Source organism: Myxine glutinosa, chromosome 2 (genome assembly GCF_964187855.1).
Source record: "Myxine glutinosa chromosome 2, kmMyxGlut1.1, whole genome shotgun sequence".
Lineage (NCBI taxonomy): Eukaryota > Metazoa > Chordata > Myxini > Myxiniformes > Myxinidae > Myxine > Myxine glutinosa.
The window spans coordinates 217390466-217415274 of record NC_136262.1 but is presented as its reverse complement, the minus strand read 5'-3'; the positions used below and the strand labels follow the sequence as shown (position 1 = coordinate 217415274).

The following is a 24809-nucleotide window of genomic DNA, read 5'->3' as shown; positions in this document are numbered from 1 at the left end:
AGTGTGTGTGTTAGTGTGTGTGTTAGTGTGTGTGTGCGTGTGCGTGTGCGTGTGCTTCTTAATACAATTACTTGTGTTCTGCACAATTGCATTGGTGTGGTTTTACCATGGTTTATTAGAACACTCAAAATAACAAATCTTTCTGCCACGTTCCCTCTCGAGACTCTGAGGGGCACCGTAACCGGGATTTGGGGATGTAACACATAAGTTACCAACGCGCTTCCAGCATGTAAGATTAATTTGAACGTGCCACAATCTTGGAGCAAAAATCAAAAAGTAACATTAATTCCAGTGCGCATGATTCACGCGACAAATTTCCTTCCTCATAAAGGCCAATCCTGCTGAGTTTATCCCCGGTGAGACCAGTTCTACTACCTTCCAATACACCAGCAAAAGGCATTTTAAACCAAATTCAATGGTTGCTCGAAGACAGGGCAACATGTAGAATTGTACTAACATAATCACAAGACTTTAAACAAACAACAAAAAAAATACCTATTTTGGGGGACAACCCCAACCCCACCCCTCATAGACCCCTGAGACCCCGATTTTGATAATGATGTGAACAAACATTGGTACATCACAGGTGATGAAGGTTGTGATCAAGTTTAATCAAAAACATGTGTGTAGTTTCAGAGAAGAGAGCAAATACCTACGATGGGATTGTCAAACCTAGACCTACTTTGACCCTGATGGTCCCCTAAGACCCCGATCTTTTTAATGCCATGAAGAAACTAGAATTGCAACATACCAACTATAATTTGTGCTAAATTTGGCGACAATCCCATCAGCAGTTTCGGAGAAGAAGCTGCAAGTGTTTTTTGACTGACAATGTGCCATCCCGTAAGCTCCCCGGAACTATATTCCAGGTAACTAAAAATGTACTGTAGGTACTGTAAATGGCTAAGAGGCATTGTAAAATTGTTACTTCAGAAATTCGATGTTATTCATCGAATGAATGCTGGTATTAATGGATTGCCAGGTTATTAAGTTTGCCTCTACCTGAAGGATAAATATGCTCACTGTCATGGAAGAAGGAGGAAGAAGAAGACGTACCAGCACATTCAACCGCTTCTGGAAGAGATTTATTTTATTATTGTTTAAATGACTGATAAAAAAAATGTTTTACATCTACTTGTACATGAATATAACTGGCATTAATCCAAAAAGGGTAATATCAAAGGTAGAAACAAAATATAATACCTGAAGTGGCAAAATACAATACCTCTGTATCACCACCCATGATATAACTATCTGTCCCTCCCATATTTCCACCCTGACCACGTGCTTGCTGATTGAACTAATGAATATAACTGGCATTCCTTTTCATGCTAGGAATGCATTCCCCCCTTATTTTTTGTATACTTGGTCGAGGCTCGTAAAGGAGTAAAAATAAATATATATTTCATTAGCTCTTGTGAGAAAAATTACTTTCATTTTCATCTTTTCAATAGTCGTGGCACTTTTCAGGAATGCATTTCCAACGTAAACCGGCGTCTTACAGTACATAAGTACATTCATTCATACATACTGTATATACATTTTAAACTGTTGCGCCGTTCAGATGAAGCATGTGAACCATCTGGCAAATTTGCTTAAAATGCAGAAACTGCTGCCCCCATAGCAACCACACTCTAAAGCAGCGTGAAGGAGCCTCCAGGAAGAGCACTTACTACCTGCAGTCGAGTTTGGAATTTGGCCAGTGCGCTGGCATACTTGCCTAATCATTACAAAAGGCAGTGCAATATTTATTGTCCACCAGCTAGTGCTAGCAGAAGGGTTCGGAAGCCAGCACAAACAATGATGCATTGTCCTGCATGTAAAACACCAGGGTGACAGTTTATAAGTACACCAATATTTGAACTGAGGCCGTACAGCTCAGAAGTGAGTACAGAGACATACTCCCAGGCTATCTGCCAGAGCCCATTTCATACTTAAACATACACACACCACTGAACACCCTTGATTACAAACAAGCTGTATTTCACCAATCTCTGGTACAAACACAATCACATGGACTACATACATTGGTATCTGGTAGCATGTCTGCGGGTATCACAAAGTGTTTGAACCCATGAAAGTATCAAAAAATTAGATTCTCCATTACAACCAGGAGTATAGTGGTGCCGGGGCGCACCCGAGCACCGCTCCAGCATCTTGATCCATCCAAGGCAGAGCTTAGCTTTACAACAGTTTAAAACAAACTAACAAACAAAAACACCCACCTTCACGATCGGTTGGGTTATTGTGCTTCGAGCGTTTTTATGGTGAAATAATTGGGGTCAAAGCTTGTTCCGAAGCTTGGATATGTCAATATGTTCGACACTTTGTCTGGTGTGCGATATCTCACTATAATTCACCAAATGTCTGTCCGTCTGTCTGTCTGTCCGTCCGTTCGTTCGCAGGTACCGCAAAAACGGCTGAACCGATCGCAACAATATTTTGGGTGGATAATCCTGGAATCTCCTGGAGTAAAATAGGGTATATTGTTTTTCCAATTTCAGCTTTGGCCTCCAGCATTTTCAGGTTTGGACTCCTGCATAACGTTATTTTCCCAGGTGCCGCACAAACGGCTGCACCGTTCGCTGCTCAGCTGCACCGATCGGACTCGGTGACCTCGGACAAAGACCTTTTATAAGAACATGGATTGAATCCCTGCTTGAGAGAATGCCAACCCCCTCCCCGGTCGTCTCTCCAACTCACAATCCCACAAAATATGCGGAAAGGACGACCCAAAACCAATTATCTTCTTTTTGATTCATATATAAACATCAATAAAAGTAAATAATGACCTCTGCCAAAGTTCAAACGACGTGAGTTTAATCTCTTCATGAGAGAATTCCACATAGCTATTTGGGCAGTGTATAAGCTAACAGATCGCTGTCTCCATCGATCTTGCCAAGGCCGTAGCACCTATCAGCTCAAAATCCTTTTAACTGTTGACTTGGTAGTTTTTACAATGAAGGAAACATTAACCCTTTGAGTACGGGATTTTTTTAAATAAAAATACTCCCGTACGGGATTAATTTGGCATTTTGGTACGGAAATGCAACAACATACTGACGATCTATTTATAATGTCATCCGTGTAGCGTCATTTATAACGTCATTTATAATGTGTAGTAACGTCATCCGTACACAAAACTTTTTCGCGGGTTGCGGCACTGGACGTCATCCGTACTCAAAGGGTTAACAATGTTGTTAAAAGTTTATTTGGTGATTAATTTGTGATTAGAGTTATGTTGTTTGGAATGAAAAAAAGATATCAAGTTCAAGTGAATGACGATATGCTGTGATGGTTTCTACTTTCTGAACGTGAACTTCGCGGATCGCCATATGCTGATTCGCCACGGACCCACGATCGATGTTTCTACACGTGAACAGACCCATTTGTTTGCGAACGGGTACGTTTTTCATGGAAGTCCTTCACGAACTTGCTGTCCATGTCTGCCGTGCGACTGAAGGTGCTACAGGAATGTGGAATTTAGTGGTTTCATGCTTTAGCATTCACCGTATCTGCATTGCCTGTTTGCTTCTGGCCTCCCACCCGTGCTTAGCACGGGTATCTCACTTGTTATAACAATACAGGTTATCGGTAACACAAACCCATATGAATTGCTGAATACAGCAAGGTCCAGAAGAGAGATGAACTTTCCAACCATTTTATATCCCGATTTAATGAATTGCTTTTTGTTTATTGAAAGTATTTACACCCTGGAAAACGTGAGGGCATAGAAAACGTTTGGATGCAGACAACCAGTTGAAGTCTGGGTGTCAGTGATGTGACGGTTAGCGTTTTTCTGAAGAATGGTCATCACGTTGTACGAGCAACGGTCAGCCTATTAATACATCAATGACACTTAGGTTGACAGAGAATATCAGCATGACATTACATATGTTAACATCTTGCTTATCTACTCTGTCATTTCCTTCAATACTCTCGGATGTTTATCCGGCCCCAAAACTTTATCTTCTTTCGTCAACTCCAAGAATGCTCGAGATACAGTGCATTCAGAAAGTATTCAGACCCCTTCACTTTTTTCACATTTTGTTATGTTGCAGCCTTATGCTGAAATCGTTTAAATTCATTTTTTCCCCTCATCAATCGACACTCAATACCCCATAATGACAAAGAGAAAACAGGATTTTAGAAAGTTTTGCAAATTTATTAAAAAGAAAAAACTGAAATATCACATTTACATAAGTATTCAGACCCTTTGCTATGACACTTGAAATTTAGCTCAGGTGCCTCCCATGTCTCTTGATCATCTTTGAGATGTTTCTACACCTCGATTGGAGTCCACCTGTGGTAAATTCAATTGATTGGACATGATTTGGAAAGGCGCACACCTGTCTATATAAGGTCTCACGGCTGACAATGCATATCAGAGCAAAAACCAAGCCATGAGGTCGAAGGAACTGCCTGCAGAGCTCAGAGACAGGATTGTGTCGAGGCACAGATTTGGGGAAGCCTACAAAAAAATTTCTGCTGCATTGAAGGTTCCCAAGAGCACAGCGGCCTCCATAATTCTTAAATGGAAGAAGTTTGGAACAACCAGGACTCTTCCTGGAGCTGTCTGCCCGGCCAAAATGAGCAATCGGGGGAGAAGGGCCTTGGTAAGAGAGGTGACCAAGAACCCGATGGTCACTCTGGCTGAGCTCCAGAGATCCTGTGTGGAGATGGGAAAAACTTCCAGAAGGACAACCATCACTGCAACACTCCACAGATCTGGGCTTTATGGCAGAGTGGCCAGACTGAGGCCTCTCCTCAGTGAAAGACACATGAAAGCCCACAGAATCTTGTTTCTCACAGTCTGAGAGTCCTTTTGGTGCTTTTTTGCAAACTCCAAGCGGACTTTCATGCGTTTCACTGAGGAGAGGCTTCCGTCTGGCCACTCTGCCATAAAGCCCAGATCGGTCGAGTGTTGCAGTGATGGTTGTCCTTCTGGAAGTTTCTCCCATCTCCACATAGGATCTCTGGAGCTCAGCCAGTGACTATCGGGTTCTTGGTCACCTCTCTTACCAAGGCCCTTCTCCCCCGATTGCTCAGTTTGGCCAGGCGGCCAGCTCTAGGAAGAGTCGTGGTTGTTCCAAACTTCTTCCATTTAAGAATTATGGAGGCCACTGAGCTCTTGGGAACCTTCAATGCAGCAGAATTTTTTTTTGTAGGCTTCCCGAAATCTGTGCCTCGACACAATCCTGTCTCTGAGCTCTGCAGGCAGTTTCTTCGACCTCGTGGCTTGGTTTTTGCTCTGATATGCATCGTCAGCTGTGAGACCTTATGTAGACTGGTGTGTGCCTTTCCAAATCATGTCCAATTAATTGAATTTACCACAGGTGGACTCCAATCAAGGTGTAGAAACATCTCAAAGATGATCAAGAGAAATGGGAGGCACCTGAGCTAAATTTCAAGTGTCATAGCAAAGGGTCTGAATACTTACGTAAATGTGATATTTCAGTTTTTTCTTTTTAATAAATTTGCAAAACTTTCTAAAATCCTGTTTTCTCTTTGTCATTATGGGGTATTGAGTGTAGATTGATGAGGGGAAAAAAAAGAATTTAAACGGTTTCAGCATAAGGCTGCAACATAACAAAATGTGAAAAATGTGAAGGGGTCTGAATACTTTCTGAATGCACTGTATGTCTGGAGAGACGACCCTGATCTCATGTCTGACATTGAAAGCTTCCATTCATTATTGGGAGAGTAGAGCAGCATGTCAATGGTAGAATGACCTGGTCTGAAATTGAACTGACAATCTGAGATCAGGCCATTGGAGATAAAGAAGGATTTGATGTCAACTGCAATGATAGATTCCATGGACTTGCTTATGATAGGAAGCACGTTTCAATGTGGTAATTTTTTTTTAGTGTGGTCTCGGCTCGTGGTCTAACATGGTCTAAAATGGTCTAGAATGGTCTCTGCTCGTGCAAGAGCTAGGTCACAGAACCGAACAGGACAAAGGCAACAGCAGGAGAAAGGGGAAACTCCAATAGCAGGGCGGAGGGAGAAGGTAGGCGGAGACAGACAAACAAGGGATGCAGCCAATGATGAGGGTTAGGGGAGAATGCGAGGGGATTTTCCAGGGAGTCAGTGAGATCATTGATGAAGATTAGGAATAGGATGGGGCCTAGAACACTGGCTTGGGGTACTCCAGCCTTGACAGGGAGAGGAAAAGAAAGGGTTCCGTTGAGAGCCACACATTGACTATGAGAGTGGAGGAAGTCAGGAAGCAAAGAGTGGAGTTGGCCTTTGCTTCCATAGGCAGACAGTTTGGAGAGCAAAGCAGAATGCCAGACTGTATTGAAAACTTGAGATACGTATGTCCAGAGAGACGGCCCTGATCTCATGTCTGATATTGAGGACCTCCATCCATTGTTCGGAGAGAAGAAGCAGCATATCCAAGGTAGAGTGACCAGATCTGAATCAAAATTGATGATCTGAGGTGAGACTCTTGGAAAAAAGGAAGGATTTACTGTCAACTGATGATGGATCCCATGACCTTGCTGATGATTGGAAGTAAGCTAATTGGACTGTATTGTCTGTATTGAGTTGAGAGGATCAGTTTTTGCACATTTTTAGGTCATCTCATCTCGATTCTTGAAGAAATGAATTTATAAAATGGGTCATGATGTCCAGATGTCTGCATGTCCAGTCGACCGTCCGTTAACCACCTACTATTTTTTCTACTCCTCCCTTATCACCTGGCTGATTGTTCTGAAACTTGACTCATGAATACAAGACAGTAAGTAGCCTGCACAATCGCTCAGGCTTCGATTTTTTTTTTTCCGGATCATGGGGGCTCCCAGAGGGGGTTAACCCCAAACTTCAGACCTCTACTTGTCCCGTATTTACAAACAGATTGCTCTAAAACCCGATACAGCCCTGCTACTCGATGGTCCACAGGATTGCTTGGTCTTGGATGTTTCAATTTTGTATCAGGGGGCCTCCCAAGGGATCGGGTGGGCTCCCAGGGGGTCCTCCCAAATCAGCAGAAGTCTGAACTACAATCTCAAGAGATGACCGTCAGCCCATTGCTGTGATGTTGGCTGATTTCCAAGCAGATAGAAGATGACCTATGGTAAATGGCAGGGTAAAAATGGCAGAGAGGGGACGTGCAAGAGCAGTAGAGCAGGTTTTTTTTAGGAAATGCGAGCTGATGCGGTCAAGTCCAGTTGCAAAGTCATAGTTGAGGGTTGCCATACCTTTCCCACCTTCTCAGGTGCAAAATACAGAATCTAGGAGTGGTTGGGTACGACTGGGAAGGGTCAGATTTACCAGATAATCCGTTCTATATCAATCAATGGCGGGAAAATGGAAGTTAAGGACTCATTTTTAAACTTCACTACACTTGAGGGAAAGACTCCAGAAGCATTCATGAATTAAATAATCAACAAGCTCGAAAAAGATGGCCTGGGCCTTCACAATTGTGATGGCCAAGAGTATACAAACAACAACAACATGCATTTTAAAGGCCATTTTCCCTGCTGGAGCGGGGGTTAGCCTTGCGGTCCCCATGACAATCTTCTCCATTTTGCCCTATATTCTGCATCTCTCCTTGTTAACCCCCTTGCCCGCATTTCTTCTTCCACCATCTTTAGCCAAGTCTTTCTCGGTCTTCCCCGTCCTCTGCTTCCTTCTACATTCATTTCCACCACTCTTCTCAACCAGTCACTTTCATCCTTCCTCAACACATGACCAAACCATCTCAACCTGTTCCTCTTCACAGCATCAATCACAGGCTCTATTCCCATCATCTTTCGCAATTCATCATTTGTCTTCCTCTCTCTCAACGATACTCCGCACATCCGTCGAACCATTCGGATTTCCACCCTTTCCAACCTTCGTTGCTGCTCTACGTTCATTACCCATGTCTCGCTCCCATAAATCATAACACTTCTCACACATGCAGCATACACCTTTCCCTTCAGCTTCAACGACACTCCCCTCATCATCAGCACGCCACTCAGTTCCCGAAACTTCTTCCATGCACATCTCACTCGAGCAACCGTTGCCGAGTCTGATCCACCTTCTCCATTCAGCATGTCTCCGAGGTAGCAAAATGTTTTCACACCTTCCAGCTTCACGCCGTCTCCAAGATCCAACTCAACATTTCCTCCATCTGCAGCTCACTCTGTGCACACCTTACATTTGAATGTAGCTGCCACACTGGTTAATGACCCTCTCAGACCACTACATTTTTGATGAACCCACTCAGCGCATATTGTACATTGAATGGAGTTCACTCCGACACCCTTCCTACACACAGCACAGGGCCACTTCCCAGTTCTTTCCACCTCACCACATGCTTTACCACTCGCCATCAGCTTCGTCTTTCCGATATTCACCTTCAGACCTTTTGTCTCCATACATTCCTTCCAGGTGTTCATCTTTTCCTTCAGTCCATCCATACTTTCCGCAATCAACACCAGATCATCTGCATACAACAACTCCCACAGTAAACCCTCCTTTACGTTCTGAGCCAGCACCTCCATCACAGCTACAAATAGTAGTGGACTTAGTACCGACCCCTGATGCACTCCCACCTTCACCTCAAACTCACCACTGTTCCCGTCCTTCGTCCTTACAGCTGTGCGCGCTCTTTTGTACATTGCCATCACTACTCTGATCAACCATTCCTCCACTCCTAACTTCCTCAATGCCCATGTCAATACTTTGCGTGGTACCCGATCCAATGCTTTCCCCAGATCAACAAACCCAAGAAACAACTTCTTCCTCTTCTCCATGTACTTCTCCTGCAACTGCCTCACAATGAAAAGCGCGTCTGTCGTTCCTCTTCCTGGCATGAATCCAAACTGCATTTCGTCGATCTTCACTTTCTTCCTTATCCTCCTTTCCAATACCTTCATTCCATGTTCCAATAACTTTATCGCTCGGTACGAGCCACACTCCAGAGGGTCACTTCCCAATCCACTGGAATGCGGCCTTCTTTCGCCACCAGATTACAGATCTCTGTCATTCTCTTCACACCCCAACTTCCTGCTGCCTTCAACATATCTCCCACAACTCCCGTCGGCCCTCCCGCTTTTCTACCCTTCATTGCTTTTATCGCTTCCTCAACTTCCTTCTCAGTTATCTTCTCTGCCGGTCCTAAAACTGGGTTACTCTCTATGTTGCCATCCCATTCATTCTCTGTATTCAACAGCATTTCCATATATCTTTTCCATCTTCCTTTAATTCCATCTGGGTCGACAACGATTTGTCCCACTTCATCCTTCAAGCAACTCACCCCCATCACATCACACCTCTCTTTCGCTATCTGCTTTGCAATCCTGAATACTGCTTTCTGACCCTCTTCCGAATCCAAGCGTTCTCCGAACATTTTCCTACATGCCTCCTGCGCCTTTGCTACCTCTTTCTTTGCAGCCTTCCTGGCTGCCTTATAACTTTCATGCTCTGCTGTTTCTGCTCCCGTACCCTTCGCCTTCTGCCACTCCTTGAACTTCTTCCTCTTCTCGTCAATCCTCTTTCCAACTTCATCATCCCACCACCATGTTTCCGAGTGCCTCGGTGGTCCTTTTGTCCATCCACATACCTCACCAACGGCTCCCAACAGACTAGCTTTCATCGACATCCAACCACTTTCAAGCTCAACCACATCATCCTCGACCCTACTCAGCCTCTCTTTTAATGCCTCCCTTACTGTCACCTCTTTCAACCTCCACACCTTCATTCTCGGTTGGTACTTCATCCGCCGAGCTCTCCTCGCACCTTTCACCCTTACGTCGCAGACAACCAAGTGGTGCTGTGAAACAGCCTCCTCCCCCGGGATCACCTTTGTGTCCCGGAGGTGCCCCCTATCTCGCCTACGCACCATCAGGTAGTCAACGGTTGTCGTCGACCCACCTGACGTGTATGTAACAAGCTTATTATCCTCTTTCTGGAACTGAGTATTACAAATCAACAAATCAGCTCCATCAGCAAACCCCAAAATCCTTTCACCTTCTCCATTTCTCACACCATATCCGTAACCCCCATGAACTCCATCAAAACCATCCATACTCCTTCCCACGTGTCCATTTAGGTCTCCTCCTACCACAACAACTTCCTCATCTTTCACGTTTTCCATCAGCTTCTCGATTGCACACCAGAACGTGTCCTTTTCTTCATCGCTTCGACCAACCTGCGGAGCATATCCCGAGATGACGTTCACCAAGAGCTTTCCAATCATCATTTTCACCATCATCAACCTATCACTCACTCTCGTCGCACTCACCACACTGTACAAACTCCTCAGAAAACAGGACACCAACACCATTCACGCCCTCCAGGCACCCTTGCCACACAAACTTGTATTTCTGTCCCTGCCTACCCTTCACCATTCTCACACCACTTCCCTTCCATCTAGTCTCTTGCACACAACATATGTCCACTCTTCTTCTGACCAATACTTCCACCACTTCTCCTGATCTCCCTGTCATTGTCCCTACATTCCATGTCCCAAACCTCAGAAACCGATCTCCACTTCGGGCTGTACCCTGCCCATATGTACTTGTAATTGTCATGGTTCCCTTTTTGAGGCAATGTTTTTATGGCCGGATGCCCTTCCTGACGCCAACCCTCTTCGTCGTCTTTTACGACACGCAGGGATACGGTGTACCTATTCTTATCCAGGGTACACACCGGGAAACGTTTAAAACATGGAAATTCTGGGGGGTGGGGGGCAGCGTCAAGGGAAAGATAAAATGAAAATAAACCCCTTCAGCCGGCACTTAGCATGGCACCCCAAAGAGTACTTTCAGGAGCTTGGCGGCTGTTGAAACTGGGGTAGCCACTCATGCGGGAAGTGGTCCAAAATGGTGGTGTAGAACACTGCGCGTCGAAGACACAACAAGCGTGAGGCGAGCAGATTAGACGGCCTCCTTTAGATTCTCTACCGTCAAGTCCAATGCGGCCTTCAGCTTCCAAGAGCCCAGCAGTTGTCCAAAACCTCGTGTGGGGAAATGTGGTATCTGTCCGTCGTCTTGTCCACCGTCCACACGCGGCTCCAAGCTCCGGCGCGAGGAAGCCCTCCGTCCGCCCGCATGCTTCGCCAGGCCCCGATGCTTTATACGACTTGCTTTATATGCATTGTTAAAAGTAAATAATGACAGATGTTTTCTTTCACAATCTTGCGAGATTTCCAGAACTCCTCGGCGTCAAGGGAAAGATAAAATGAAAATAAACCCCTTCAGCCGGCACTTAGCTTGGCGTCCCAAAGAGTACTTTCAGGAGCTTGGCGGCTGTTGAAACTGGGTTAGCCACTCATGCGGGAAGTGGTCCAAAATTGCGGTGTCGAACACCGCGCGTCGAAGACACAACAAGCGTGAGGCGAGCAGATTAGACGGCCTCCTTTCGATTCTCTACCGTCAAGCCCAATGCGGCCTTCAGCTTCCAAGAGCCCAGCAGTTGTCCAAAACCTCGTGTGGGTTAATCGAGATCAACGTTCGTATCTTTCTGGAGCCGTACAATTCCTGGAAGTGGCCAAGAGTATGACAAGTGCAAATACTCGAGTCCAATCTAGAGCTGGTTATTGATGTGCTTGAGGAACTTAGAGACAGACACTGAAAATGTTGATGCCAAAGTTGATGCTGGAACTATCATTAACAGCATCATCTTACTATAATTCACCAAATGTCCGTCCGTCTGTCTGTCTGTCTGTGTCTGTTCGAAGGTACCGTAAAAACTGCGGAACCAATCGCAAAGATATTTTGGGTGGATAATCCTGGGATCTCCAGGAGTAAAATAGGCTATTTAGTTTTCCCAATTTCAGCTTTGGTCTCCAGTAATCTCAGGTTTGGACTCCCGCATAACATTCGCGTTCGCATAACATTCATCGTTTTCATTGTGACGATGTTGCTTTCCCGGGTGCCGCACGATCGGTGCAGCCGTTTGTGCGTCACCTGGGAAAGCAATATGTCTCCATCGATCGCTAACAGATCGCTGTCTCCATCGATCTTGCCAAGGCCGTAACAGCTATCGGCTCAAAATCCTTTTAACTGTTGATTTGGTAGTTACACGTATCAGGAATTTGGTACACGTATCGGGAGTACATACGACATAGCGATTGTGAACACGATTATCGATCACGATTCACGATCACGATCATAGTGTATCGATCAAGATTTGAAACACGATGGAATAATATTTACCGATATGAACAGTGATGTGGCTTTTATTGAAATTCTAAAGATAGTTTAGATTTTGATGATTTCCGTGTGATATGATTCAACGGATGTTTATATGAATCGTTTAAAAAAAATTTTTAACCTTCAATTTCTGATATTTTGCCTTTTCATTTGGGCCTCCCAATTGAAGCCCCGCCCATAGAGCGGGTACCGTTGCTAGTGTCTTACAATTTAATTGCATACAGCATCTGTATTTTTGGAGCCCTGTGCTGAAGGAAATCAACAACATCCCATAAAATCTCCAAAAACGTTGTCTTGGGTTGGATCAACGTGCAGCAAAAATGTATCTCATTATCCTTTGGTGAAGAAAGGGACGTCTTGGTTGTCCAGGCTCAAACAAAAGCCATCGAGTTGTTCCGCAATGAACATCTCAAATGAGCGGAAAATGCTCGGAGAAGAGTTCAACAACCAGGATTTAAAACTGCAAGAATACGTCAGGAGAGAGTACCTCGAGGTTATTGACCAACTCAAAAGTGAAATCAATAGATGATCACGACATCTCGACCTCCAATTCAGACTTCTGAACTTCGAATATTTCTTGAAGGTTGAAAACATTCAATAAATCATAACAAAACTCATTCCCTTGCTACAGTCTACACCGAGTCGAATGCCACCAACTTCCAGGATGGGATCCGACGACTCCACAGACATATATCAAAATATTGAAGAACATCACAGGGAGATGTGATTGTGATTGTGATTGATTGATTGATTGATAGCGATTATTGTCTGTGACATAAGGGTGAAAGGTGCGAGTAGAGCTCGACGGGTGAAGTACCAACCGAGAATGAAGGTGTGGAGGTTGAAAGAGGTGACAGTAAGGGAGGAATTAAAAGAGAGGCTGAGTATGGTAGAGGATGATGTGGTTGAGCTTGAAAGTGGTTGGATGTCAATGAAAGTAGTCTGTTGGGAGCCGTTGGTGAGGTATGTGGATGGACAAAAGGACCACCGAGGCACTCGGAAACATGGTGGTGGGATGATGAAGTTGGAAAGAAGATTGACGAGAAGAGGAAGAAGTTCAAGGAGTGGCAGAAGGCGAAGGATATGGGGGCAGAAAAGGCAGAGCATGAAAGTTATAAGGCAGCCAGGAAGGCTGCAAAGAAAGAGGTAGCAAAGGCACAGGAGGCATGTAGGAAAATGTTCGGAGAACGCTTGGATTTGGAAGAGGGTCAGAGAACGGTATTCAGGATTGCAAAGCAGATAGCGAAAGAGAGGTGTGATGAGATGGGGGTGAGTTGCTTGAAGGATGAAGTGGGACAAATCGTTGTGGACCCAGATGGAATTAAAGGAAGATGGAAGAGATATATGGAAATACTGTTGAATGCAGAGAATGAATGGGATGGCAACATAGAGAGTAACCCAGTTTTAGGACCGGCAGAGAAGATAACCGAGAAGGAAGTTGAGGAAGCGATAAAAGCAATGAAGAGTAGAAAAGCGGGAGGGCCGATGGGAGTTGTGGGAGATATGTTGAAGGCAGCGGGAAATTGGGGTGTGAAGAGAATAACAGAGATCTGCAATCTGGTGGTGAAAGAAGGCCGCATTCCAGTGGATTGGGAACTGAGTACCCTTGTCCCTCTATACAAGGGGAAAGGTGACCCTCTGGACTGTGGCTCATATCGAGCGATAAAGTTATTGGAGCATGGAATAAAGGTATTGGAAAGGGTGTTGGAGAGGAGGATAAGGAAGAAAGTGAAGATTGACGAAATGCAGTTTGGATTTATGCCAGGAAGAGGAACGACAGACGCGCTTTTTATTGTGAGGCAGTTGCAGGAGAAGTATATGGAGAAGTGGAAGAAGTTGTTTCTTGGGTTTGTTGATCTGGAGAAAGCATTCGATAGGGTTCCACATGAAGTCGTGACATGGGCATTGAGGAAGTTAGGAGTGGAGGAATGGTTGATCAGAGTAGTGATGGCAATGTACAAAAGACCGCGCACAGCTGTAAGGATGAAGGACGGGAACAGTGGTGAGTTTGAGGTGAAGGTGGGAGTGCATCAGGGGTCGGTACTAAGTCCACTACTATTTGTAGCTGTGATGGAGGTGCTGGCTCAGAACGTAAAGGAGGGTTTACCGTGGGAGTTGTTGTATGCAGATGATCTGGTGTTGATTGCAGAAAGTATGGATGGACTGAAGGAGAAGATGAACAAGTGGAAGGAATGTATGGAGACAAAAGGTCTGAAGGTGAATATCGGAAAAACAAAGGTGATGGCAAGTGGTAAAGCATGTGGTGAGGTGGAAAGAACTGGGAAGTGGCCGTGTGCTGTGTGCAGGAAGGGTGTCGGAGTGAATTCCATTCAATGTTCAATGTGCGCTGAGTGGGTTCATCAAAAATGTAGTGGTTTGAGAGGGTCTTTAACCAGTGTGGTAGCTACATTCAAGTGTAAGGTGTGCACAGAGGGAGCTGCAGATGGAGGAAATGTTGAGTTGGATCTTGGAGATGGCGTGAAGCTGGAAGTTGTGAAAACATTTTGTTACCTAGGAGACATGCTGAATGGAGAAGGTGGATCAGATTCGGCAACGGTTGCTCGAGTGAGATGTGCATGGAAGAAGTTTTGGGAACTGAATGGCGTGCTGATGAGGAGGGGAGTGTCGTTGAAGCTGAAGGGAAAGGTGTATACTGCATGTGTGAGAAGTGTTATGATTTATGGGAGTGAGACATGGGTAATGAACGTAGAGCAGCAACGAAGGCTGGAAAGGGTGGAAATGCGAATGGTTCGGTGGATGTGTGGAGTATCGTTGAGAGAGAGGAAGACAAATGATGAATTGCGAAAGATGGGAATAGAGCCTGTGATGGATGCTGTGAAGAGGAACAGGTTGAGATGGTTTGGTCATGTGCTGAGGAAGGATGAAAGTGACTGGTTGAGAAGAGTGATGGAAATGAATGTAGAAGGAAGTAGAGGACGGGGAAGACCGAGAAAAACTTGGCTAAAGATGGTCGAAGAAGAAATGCGGGCAAGGGGGTTAACAAGGGGAGATGCAGAAAATAGGGCAAAATGGAGAACATTGTCATGGGGACCACAAGGCTAACCCCAACTCTTGCAGGGAAAATGGCCTTAAGATGCCTGTTGTTTGTTTGTTGTATCACAGGGAATGATGTAGCGGATTGAACATGCTGGATTTACTGAATTGGAGTGTGAAGTGGACCTGCACTGAATCCTTGAACAAATGCAAGCGCGATCTCCTGATTCCTGAAGCCAGGGCAGTTACAGTAAGTATGAGTGAGTACGTTGAGATGTTGTAGCATCGGGCATGCAAAGATCGACTTTACTTACGGAGCAGTTGTAAGCAGGCAAGGTATCGCCGGCTCCCTGGCCAAATTCCGAAGCCAACTGACTGCTGGAAAGGCAATGGACAACCATACAACATAACACTTGCCAAGAAACTGCTTCGGCATCACCGACGCTATGTAAAGAGTGAGGTACATCTAATTATCACATATATTTCCTTTCTTTAAGAGCCATATTCTCAAACTTTCATGGGATAGCCATGGAAAGCATTTGGCCAGTCTTTTACGAACCGGCTTGCGGAGCTCAATCACCCAGTAGGTTAGAGCAGGAGTTACGAATTTGTTCAGGGGGCCGGCGATAGCTCTTCTATCGTCATCACAAAGAACGCTGGTGGGATCTTCAACGTCCACCAACTCATGCTGGCAGACGTCAAACCGAGAATTCGCATGGATCATGAAATCATCCTGCAACACACACGTGTGTGCATGTATATATGACCACCTTTGGAGGCCATTTTCCCCGCAGAGCAGGGGTTGGCCTTTTTCGGGCACCGTGGTCCTCTTTTTTTTTGAAGCAATGTTTTATGGCCGGATGCCCTTCCTGCCACCAACCCTGTTAGTCGCCTCTGGCGACACAAAGGGAATTACCAGTGAACTGGTACTCAATTTACCCACCTCAGAAGGATTACAGGCTGAGTCAACCCCCCTGGTGTTAATTCAGCGATCAACCGGGATTCAAACCCAGGATCCCAAGCCAGTACCCTAACCACTAAGCCAACACCAGGGTACATATGTGTATATTATATATATATACATATATATATATATATATATATATATATATATATATATATATATATATATATATTCTATGAATATATATATTATATGAAGATATATATATATATATATATATATATATATATATATATTCTATGAATATACTAGCAGAGGTACCCGGCTTTGCACGGGAGTGGGAGGAGGAGGGGAGGGGGAAGAGGAGGGGAGGGGAACGGGGGGGAGGGGGGGAGGGGGAAGCGGGGGAGGAGGAGGGGCTTTATATTTCAACTGCCAAGTTTTTTTAATTTTAAGGTGTGCTGTAGTCAGAAGCGCTAGAAGCGCTGCGCTCCCTCCCTTCGAATCCCTCTCTCTTCTGCTAGTGCTAATACGCTAATTTTAAAACCCGAAATTTTTTAAATGTTTATGTCTCCGTGACATTCCTGGGACCATCCCGAGTCGAACAGTACTTTCCGCTCGCAAATCCGCCCACGGGTTCTCGAGATCTTAGAGATCATACATCAGGCCAACTCTACTTTATATATATAGATAGAAGGTGTGCTGTAGTCAGAAGCGCTAGAAGCGCTGCGCTCCCTCCCTTCGAATCCCTCTCTCTTCTGCTAGTGCTAATAATACGCTAATTTTAAAACCCGAAATTTTTTAAATGTTTATGTCTCCGTGACATTCCTGGGACCATCCCGAGTCGAACAGTACTTTCCGCTCGCAAATCCGTCCACGGGTTCTCGAGATCTTAGAGATCATAGATAGAGGCCAACTCTACTTTATATATATAGAAGGTGTGCTGTAGTCAGAAGCGCTAGAAGCGCTGCGCTCCCTCCCTTCGAATCCCTCTCTCTTCTGCTAGTGCTAATAATACGCTAATTTTAAAACCCGAAATTTTTTTAATGTTTATGTCTCCGTGACATTCCTGGGACCATCCCGAGTCGAACAGTACTTTCCGCTCGCAAATCCGTCCACGGGTTCTCGAGATCTTAGAGATCATAGATAGAGGCCAACTCTACTTTATATATATAGATATATTATATGAAGATATATATATATATATATATATATATATATATATTCTATGAAGATATATATTCTATGAATATATATATTATATGAAGATGTATATATATATATATATATATATATATATATATGTATATATATATATATATATGTATATATATATGAGGATATATATATATATATATATATATATATATATATATATGAGGACATATATATATATATATGAGGATATATATATATATATATATGAGGATATATATATATATATATATATGAGGATATATATATATATATGAGGATATATATATATATATATGAGGATATATATATATATATATATGAGGATATATATATATATATATGAGGATATATATATATATATATGAGGATATATATGTGGATATATATGAGGATATATATGTGGATATATATGAGGATATATATGTGGATATATATGAGGATATATATGTGGATATATATGAGGATATATATATATATATATATAGATATATATATATATATATATATATATATATATATATATATATATATATATATATACGTGAAGAGAGTATGTTGCTCACGCAAAAGACAAAGAAACTCTACCTTGGCCGTAAACGTTAACTTTGAGAAAAAGAGACTTGTGAAAGCAACTTTAATAACGACCACGTTTTCCGGCTCTCGGCACAGTCTTCAACGCGTCCTGCATAAGCGAGTCCAGATGTGGCAAAGAGCAGCGGTCCCGGATTGGAGAACCAATGGAAGGGAGAGAGCCAGGACGCTCGGAATGTGCTGCGTGTACGCCCAGAGCCCGCCAGGCACGGCCCTTGCACAGCACGGACCTCTTTTATGCTTTTATATTCCCTGGGGCTAACGTACGTGAGGCCCCACCGGGCGGCTGAGATTACCATCGCAAATTCAATCAAAGAGCTCGAAAAAGTCTCTCTCTGCCAATTGACAGAAAGCACTGAGCCAATATCATACAAGCGCGGGAGAAAGCACGGAAAGCACGGCACAGCTGGATTAACGAAGGCGGTACAAGGGAATGGAGTTACGAAGAGTTCAGCACGGATCGTGCTCAATTGTGGGAGAAGTGTCGATCCTCTCCACATCCTCTCACCACCCTTTCCACTCACCTCATCATCTCAGACACTCCAACCACTCACCTCATCCTCTAACCGCCCCTTTCACTCAACTCATCCTCTCACCGCCCCTTCCACTCACCTCATCCTCTCACCGTCCCTTCCACTCACCTCATCCTCTCACCGTCCCTTCCACTCACCTCATCCTCTCACCACCCTTTCCACTAACCTCATCCCCTCAGAAACTCAATCCACTCACCTAATCATCTCAGACACTCCAACCACTCACATCATCTCACTGCCCCTTCCACTCACCTCATCCTCAGAAACTCCAACCACTCACCTCATCATCTCACAGCCCCTTCCACTCACCTCATCCTCAGAAACTCCAACCCCTTCTACTCAACTCATCCTCTCACCTCATCATCTCACCACCCCTTCCACTCAACTCATCCCCTCAGAAACTCCAACCACTCACCTCATCCCCTCAGAAACTCCACCCACTCACCTCATCCCCTCAGAAACTCCAACCACTCACCTCATCATCTCACTGCCCCTTCCACTCACCTCATCCTCAGAAACTCCAACCCCTTCTACTCAACTCATCCTCTCACCTCCATCTCACCACCCCTTCCACTCACCTCATCGCCTCAGAAACTCAAACCACTCACCTCATCATCTCACTGCCCCTTCCACTCACCTCATTCCCTCAGAAACTCAAACCACTCACCTCATCATCCCACCACCCCTTCCACTCACCTCATCGCCTCAGAAACTCAAACCACTCACCTCATCATCCCACCACCCCTTCCACTCGCTTCATCCCCTCAGAAACGCCAACCACTCACCTCATCCCCTCAAACTCTCCAACCACTCACATCATCTCACTGCCCCTTCCACTCACCTCATCATCCCACCACCCCTTCCACTCGCCTCATCCCCTCAGAAACTCAAACCCTTCCACTCACCATGCACCTCACCTCATCATCTCACCGCCCCTTTCACTCACCTCATCCCCTCAAACTCCAACCACTCACCTAATCCTCTCCCGCCCCCTCCACTCACCTCATCCTCTCAGAAACTTCAACCACTCACCTCATCTCACCGCCCCTTCCACTCACCTCATCATCCCACCACCCCTTCATTCACCTCATCCTCTCAGAAACTCCAACCACTCACCTCATCATCTCACCACCCCTTTCACTCACCTCATCCCCTCAAACTCCAACCACTCACCTAATCCTCTCCCGCCCCCTCCACTCACCTCATCCTCTCAGAAACTTCAACCACTCACCTCATCTCACCGCCCCTTCCACTCACCTCATCATCCCACCACCCCTTCATTCACCTCATCCTCTCAGAAACTTCAACCACTCACCTCATCATCTCACCGCCCTTCCACTCATCATCTCACTGCCCCTTCTAATCACCTCCTCTCACAAACTCCAAGCACTCACCTCCTGGGTCCTCTCGTCACCTCCATCACTCCGGTTCAACCTCATTTCTATCCATACCTACCCACCCTCCCTGCTGCATTCATACCGACCAATAACAATTAGGACCGATGTCCTTTAACAGGTCACGATGCCGGGCAATGGCGCGAGTTCTGCCCACGTCCGAATATCAAGCACCGAGCTGCGGACCAGCAAACGTCAATCGCGACCGCAAATCCATAAGATTCCATCTCCAGCTTCATTCACAATTCACATCCCACGAGCACCTCCACAGCGCTCTCCGGATGAGAACTTCTGTGAAGTTGAGACGCCACACATCCAGGACCAAAAGTGAATGGCAGCGTGCTCCGAACGACAGTGAGGACTTACCCCGCTCTTCGTGTCGGACACGGCCGTCCTTGTTCCCGAGAGGGCTCGCGTAGAGCAACGGGAGATCGGCAGATCGCAAAGAGCGGAACACTACGGCTCCGCAGCGAATTCTTCGACCCGCCTGTAACCCCGCCTCTCCTCTTTCTAACCACGCCTACCCTCTGTATCCGCCCCGCCTCTCCTTTTCCTGACCACGCCTCCACGTCGAACACCGTGCATTTCACAAACCACGCTTCTTTATCTCCACGATCGTCCCGCCCGTTTTATCATTGAACCCCGTCTCCCAATACGTCATCGAATGGCAATACACCTTGTCCATCAGTGGATGGGTATATGTATCGCATGCAGAAATTCTCATGGCCCATCGGCCCTTGTAGTTGTACATGAGGTAAAAATCTAACAGCAACAACTCTTGGCACAGACTTCAACAACTGAATCTAAACAATTAATTGTTTATACGGCATATTGTGTGTGTCGGTGTGTGTGTGTGTGTGTGTGTGTGTGTGTGTGTGTGTATGTGTGTGTGTGTATGTGTGTGTGTGTGTGTGTGTGTGTGTGTGTGTGTGTGTGTGTGTGTGTGTGTGTGTGTGTGTGTGTGTGTGTGTGTGTGTGCGCTCGCTCACGCAGCATTCTCAACACATCCGCTAATTATACCCACCCTCATTTCAAATGTATTCAACATACAGTATTCCCTTTCTCACTGCATCCTTCACCATGCACAGTACTTTATAGTGCGTTTCTTTATCTTGTATTGAAACAGGTGAGTAAACTAAACTTAGAACAACCTGTTTCTCTTCCGTTACAACAAAGTCTATTTAATTGTAAAATACAATGACTGCATTATGTACGCCTATCTATTATAATTAAAAATAATAATAATAATAAAAGTACTTTGTATAGTAAATCCCAGGTTTCTATATTTTGAAAAACGTGTTTGACATTTACTATTTTCACTCCAGCATGTCTGGATAATTGTGAGAATAATTGAGAACATAATAATTGAGAATAACATAATTGAGTGAGAATAATTTTCACTCCAGTACAGTACCAGCAGGAGTACCCGGCGTTTCCGGGTGGAGGGGGGGGGGGGAAGGAGGAGGCGGGAGAGGGAGGGGTGAGGAATGGAGTGGGGGGAGTGGGATGCGAGAGGTGAGGGGAGAGGGAGGGGAAAGATATAATACATACACATCTTTTGGGGGGGGGGGCTTTGACAGGCCCCTCCGTTTTGGGGGAGGGTGGATGAGAAGGAGAAACTTTTTATCCGTGCAAAGAGTGCTTTAACCTCAGTGTTACCAAGCTAAAAAAGGAAGTTGTAATACCCTCTGCCACCATCACCAGGTGGCCCTACACGGTACACATTTACATAGAGAATTTCCGCCCCTGTCCCGGGGAAATTTCCGCCCCTGTCCCCAGGGCCGGCGCCAGACTATTTTGCGCCCTAGGCAAGGCCAGCTACATGCATCCCCTCCCCCCCCCCCCCCCCAATTTTTTTTTGCCAACTTCGATTATTAATTCTCCCGTTTTCCTGACTATGATCAATCCATGCGCCCAACGACGAAATGGCAGCAGCGTTTTGAACATGCCGGATGTGACGTATGGGAGGAGGCGCATGGGAGCAGGCTACATCCGTTTCAAACAGGATGTGACGTATGCCACGAAGCGTACATGCTCAAAATTAATCATTTACACTATTATGAACAATTAACTATTATATTTTCCTTTGATTATGTTTTTTCTTAAAACAATAATTTGGATAAAAACTGTGATCCTTTAAGGTTCAGTAATGCGCCCCTCTGATGTCTGCGCCCTAGGCGGTTGCCTAGTTGGCCTAATGGTAGCGCCGGCCCGACCTGTCCCCCACACCCCCGCATGAGGCCGCGGCCACATAGCCTATGTTAACCCCCAGACAACGTTGTATTTGTACTCTGAGGAAAGTATATAAGTGTTTATAGCTGGAGTATCCTGCGTTGCTCAACATTAACATATTTGAAATGAGGGCAAATATAATAGAAAAGCAATTAGATCCAAATCAGAATCCATCACAAATGTCAAATCATCATTTTCCTTTTCGTTGAATATCTGCTGCTGAATGTGCCGTTCATCACGTTTCTGAGTTAAGTGTGATGCCAATTAGGAAGAAGAAGAAGCCTTACTACCAACTTCGTACATTTCCGGAATTGTTTGATTTATTTGTGTTCAAATGTCTGGTGATTGTTTTGTATTTATTAATGCGAATGTGTACTTGTATATAACTGTCATTAATTTTAAAAAGGCTTAGGCACTATCGAGCGATTTTTTTTTAAATCCAAAAAAGCGAACTTTTTATTTTCAATTTTTTGGGGGGGGCATAAAACACTCCCAGGCACTCACTGATGAACCTCTGAAAGTTTGACGAAGATCCGTTCAGCCATCTCTGAGAAAAATAGCGACACAGACAGACAGACCATCAGCTCTCTTATATAGTAGATGACCACCAGCTTATTCTGATAATTGAGGTTCTTAATGAAATAATTGACCAATACAACACTGGAGTATCAGGAGCTGGAACCCAAATAGACAAAAATGGAGAAGCTGGAACCCTAGCAATGAGAGAGATCATGTTTCTGTGGAAGAATTCCCAAACTGAGTTAACATCAGGGGCAGTAGATATGGGAGACCAGTCCTGAAGAGAGATGGCTGCTTGCAGTCCCTGCCAATCTGCCTGAGTGAACCGCCAGACTCGCCGGTGCTGAGGCATCTCTCTGGGAATAGCCAGGGAGATGTTGACTTTCACAAGCACATGATCAGATGAACCTGTTGGGGCAGAATGGGAACAGGAGAATCATGGATCACATTTGTTGGAAAATTCGTCATTACCAAGTCCTAAAGGAAGAATGTGCCATTGGGAGAAATCAGGGATGAAAATTTCACTGATTTGGTGAAGCCCATGTTTGCATATCACACTTGGCAAGCACTCTAGACATCAAAAACCTCATTCAGAGTAATTGGTGAAGAGGATTGTTGAGTAACAGGTGTCCCTTTAAGATGACAAAGCCACAGGTTCCAACTTAATCATATCAAAATCTATACTACAAAAGTTAATTTGTATATTTAATTATTTGTTTATATATGCTTCAAAAACTAAAAAAACTGCAGAAACAAATCCAACCACATTTTGCATGTTGCCAAAAGGTACCCCAGGTATGGTTTCTGTCTGGGTGGCATATCTGGGTGAGACGGTTCAAGTTGGGAGGAAGACAGCAATTCTCTCAAATGTGTATCATACAGCACCCCCAGTGGTAGCGATTATTACAAATCAGCTTCATATATAAAGGAAGTTTAAGCAACATCACAGTGATGTTGAAATCTGAGTGAGAATAATTCGAAATTTTCAAAATGTTTCATTTCATTCAATTTAAACCAAAGCAAACAAAATGGGGTTTGGAGCAATTCGGAAGTGATTTTTGTTTTTCGACCACCATAGGGGGCACCTCCGGGACACAAAGGTGATCCCGGGGGAGGAGTCTGTTTCACAGCACCACTTGGTTGTCTGCGACATAAGGGTGAAAGGTGCGAGGAGAGCTCGGCGGGTGAAGTACCAACCGAGAATGAAGGTGTGGAGGTTGAAAGAGGTGACCGTGAGGGAGGCATTAAAAGAGAGGCTGAGTATGGTAGAGGATGATGTGGTTGAGCTTGAAAGTGGTTGGATGTCAATGAAAGGTAGTCTGTTGGGAGCCGTTGGTGAGGTATGTGGATGGACAAAAGGACCACCGAGGCACTCGGAAACATGGTGGTGGGATGAAGAAGTTGGAAAGAGGATTGACGAGAAGTGGAAGAAGTTCAAGGAGTGGCAGAAGGCGAAGGGAACGGGGGCAGAAGAGGCAGAGCATGAAAGTGATAAGGCAGCCAAGAAGGCTGCAAAGAAAGAGGTAGCAAAGGCGCAGGATGCATATAGGAAAATGTTCGGAGAACGCTTGGATTAGGAAGAGGGTCAGAGAGCGGTATTCAGGATTGCAAAGCAGATAGCGAAAGAGAGGTGCGATGTGATGGGGGTGAGTTGCTTGAAGGATGAAGTGGGACAAATCGTTGTGGACTCAGATGGAATTAAAGGAAGATGGAAGAGATATATGGAAATGCTGTTGAATGCAGAGAATGAATGGGATGGAAACATCGAGAGTAAGCCAGTTTTACGACCGACAGAGAAGATAAATGAGAGGGAAGTTGAGGAAGCAATAAATGCAATGAAGAGTAGAAAAGCGGGAGGGCCGACGGGAGTTGTGGGAGATATGTTGAAGGCAGCGGTAATTTGGGGTGTGAAGAGAATGACAGAGATCTGCAATCTGGTGGTGAAAGAGGCCGCATTCCAGTGGATTGGGAACTGCGTACCCTCGTCCCTCTATACAAGGGGAAAGGTGACCCTCTGGACTGTAGCTCATATAGAGCAATAAAGTTATTAGAGCATGGAATGAAGGTGTTGGAAAAGGTGTTGGAGAAGAGTATAAGGAAGAAAGTGAAGATCGATGAAATGCAGTTTGGATTTATGCCAGGAAGAGGAACAACAGACATGCTTTTTATTGTAAGGCAGTGGCAGGAGAAGTACATGTAGAAGAGGAAGAAGTTGTTTCTTGGGTTTGTTGATCTGGAGAAAGCATTCGATAGGGTTCCACACGAAGTAGTGACATGGGCATTAAGGAAGTTGGGACTG

At 44.9% G+C, this 24809-nt stretch overlaps 1 protein-coding gene across 2 annotated transcripts in view; it reads right to left on the bottom strand.

The window, feature by feature from the left end:
* Nucleotides 1-20277, bottom strand: part of LOC137420825 (talin-2) — a 432847-nt gene extending 412570 nt beyond the window's left edge. For both annotated transcript variants that reach the window (XM_068106240.2, XM_068106243.2), the window contains exon 1: nucleotides 20126-20277. The gene's annotated coding sequence lies outside the window, so the exon portion shown is untranslated. The remainder of the gene's footprint in view (nucleotides 1-20125) is intronic.
* Between the last annotated feature and the right edge of the window lie 4532 nt (nucleotides 20278-24809).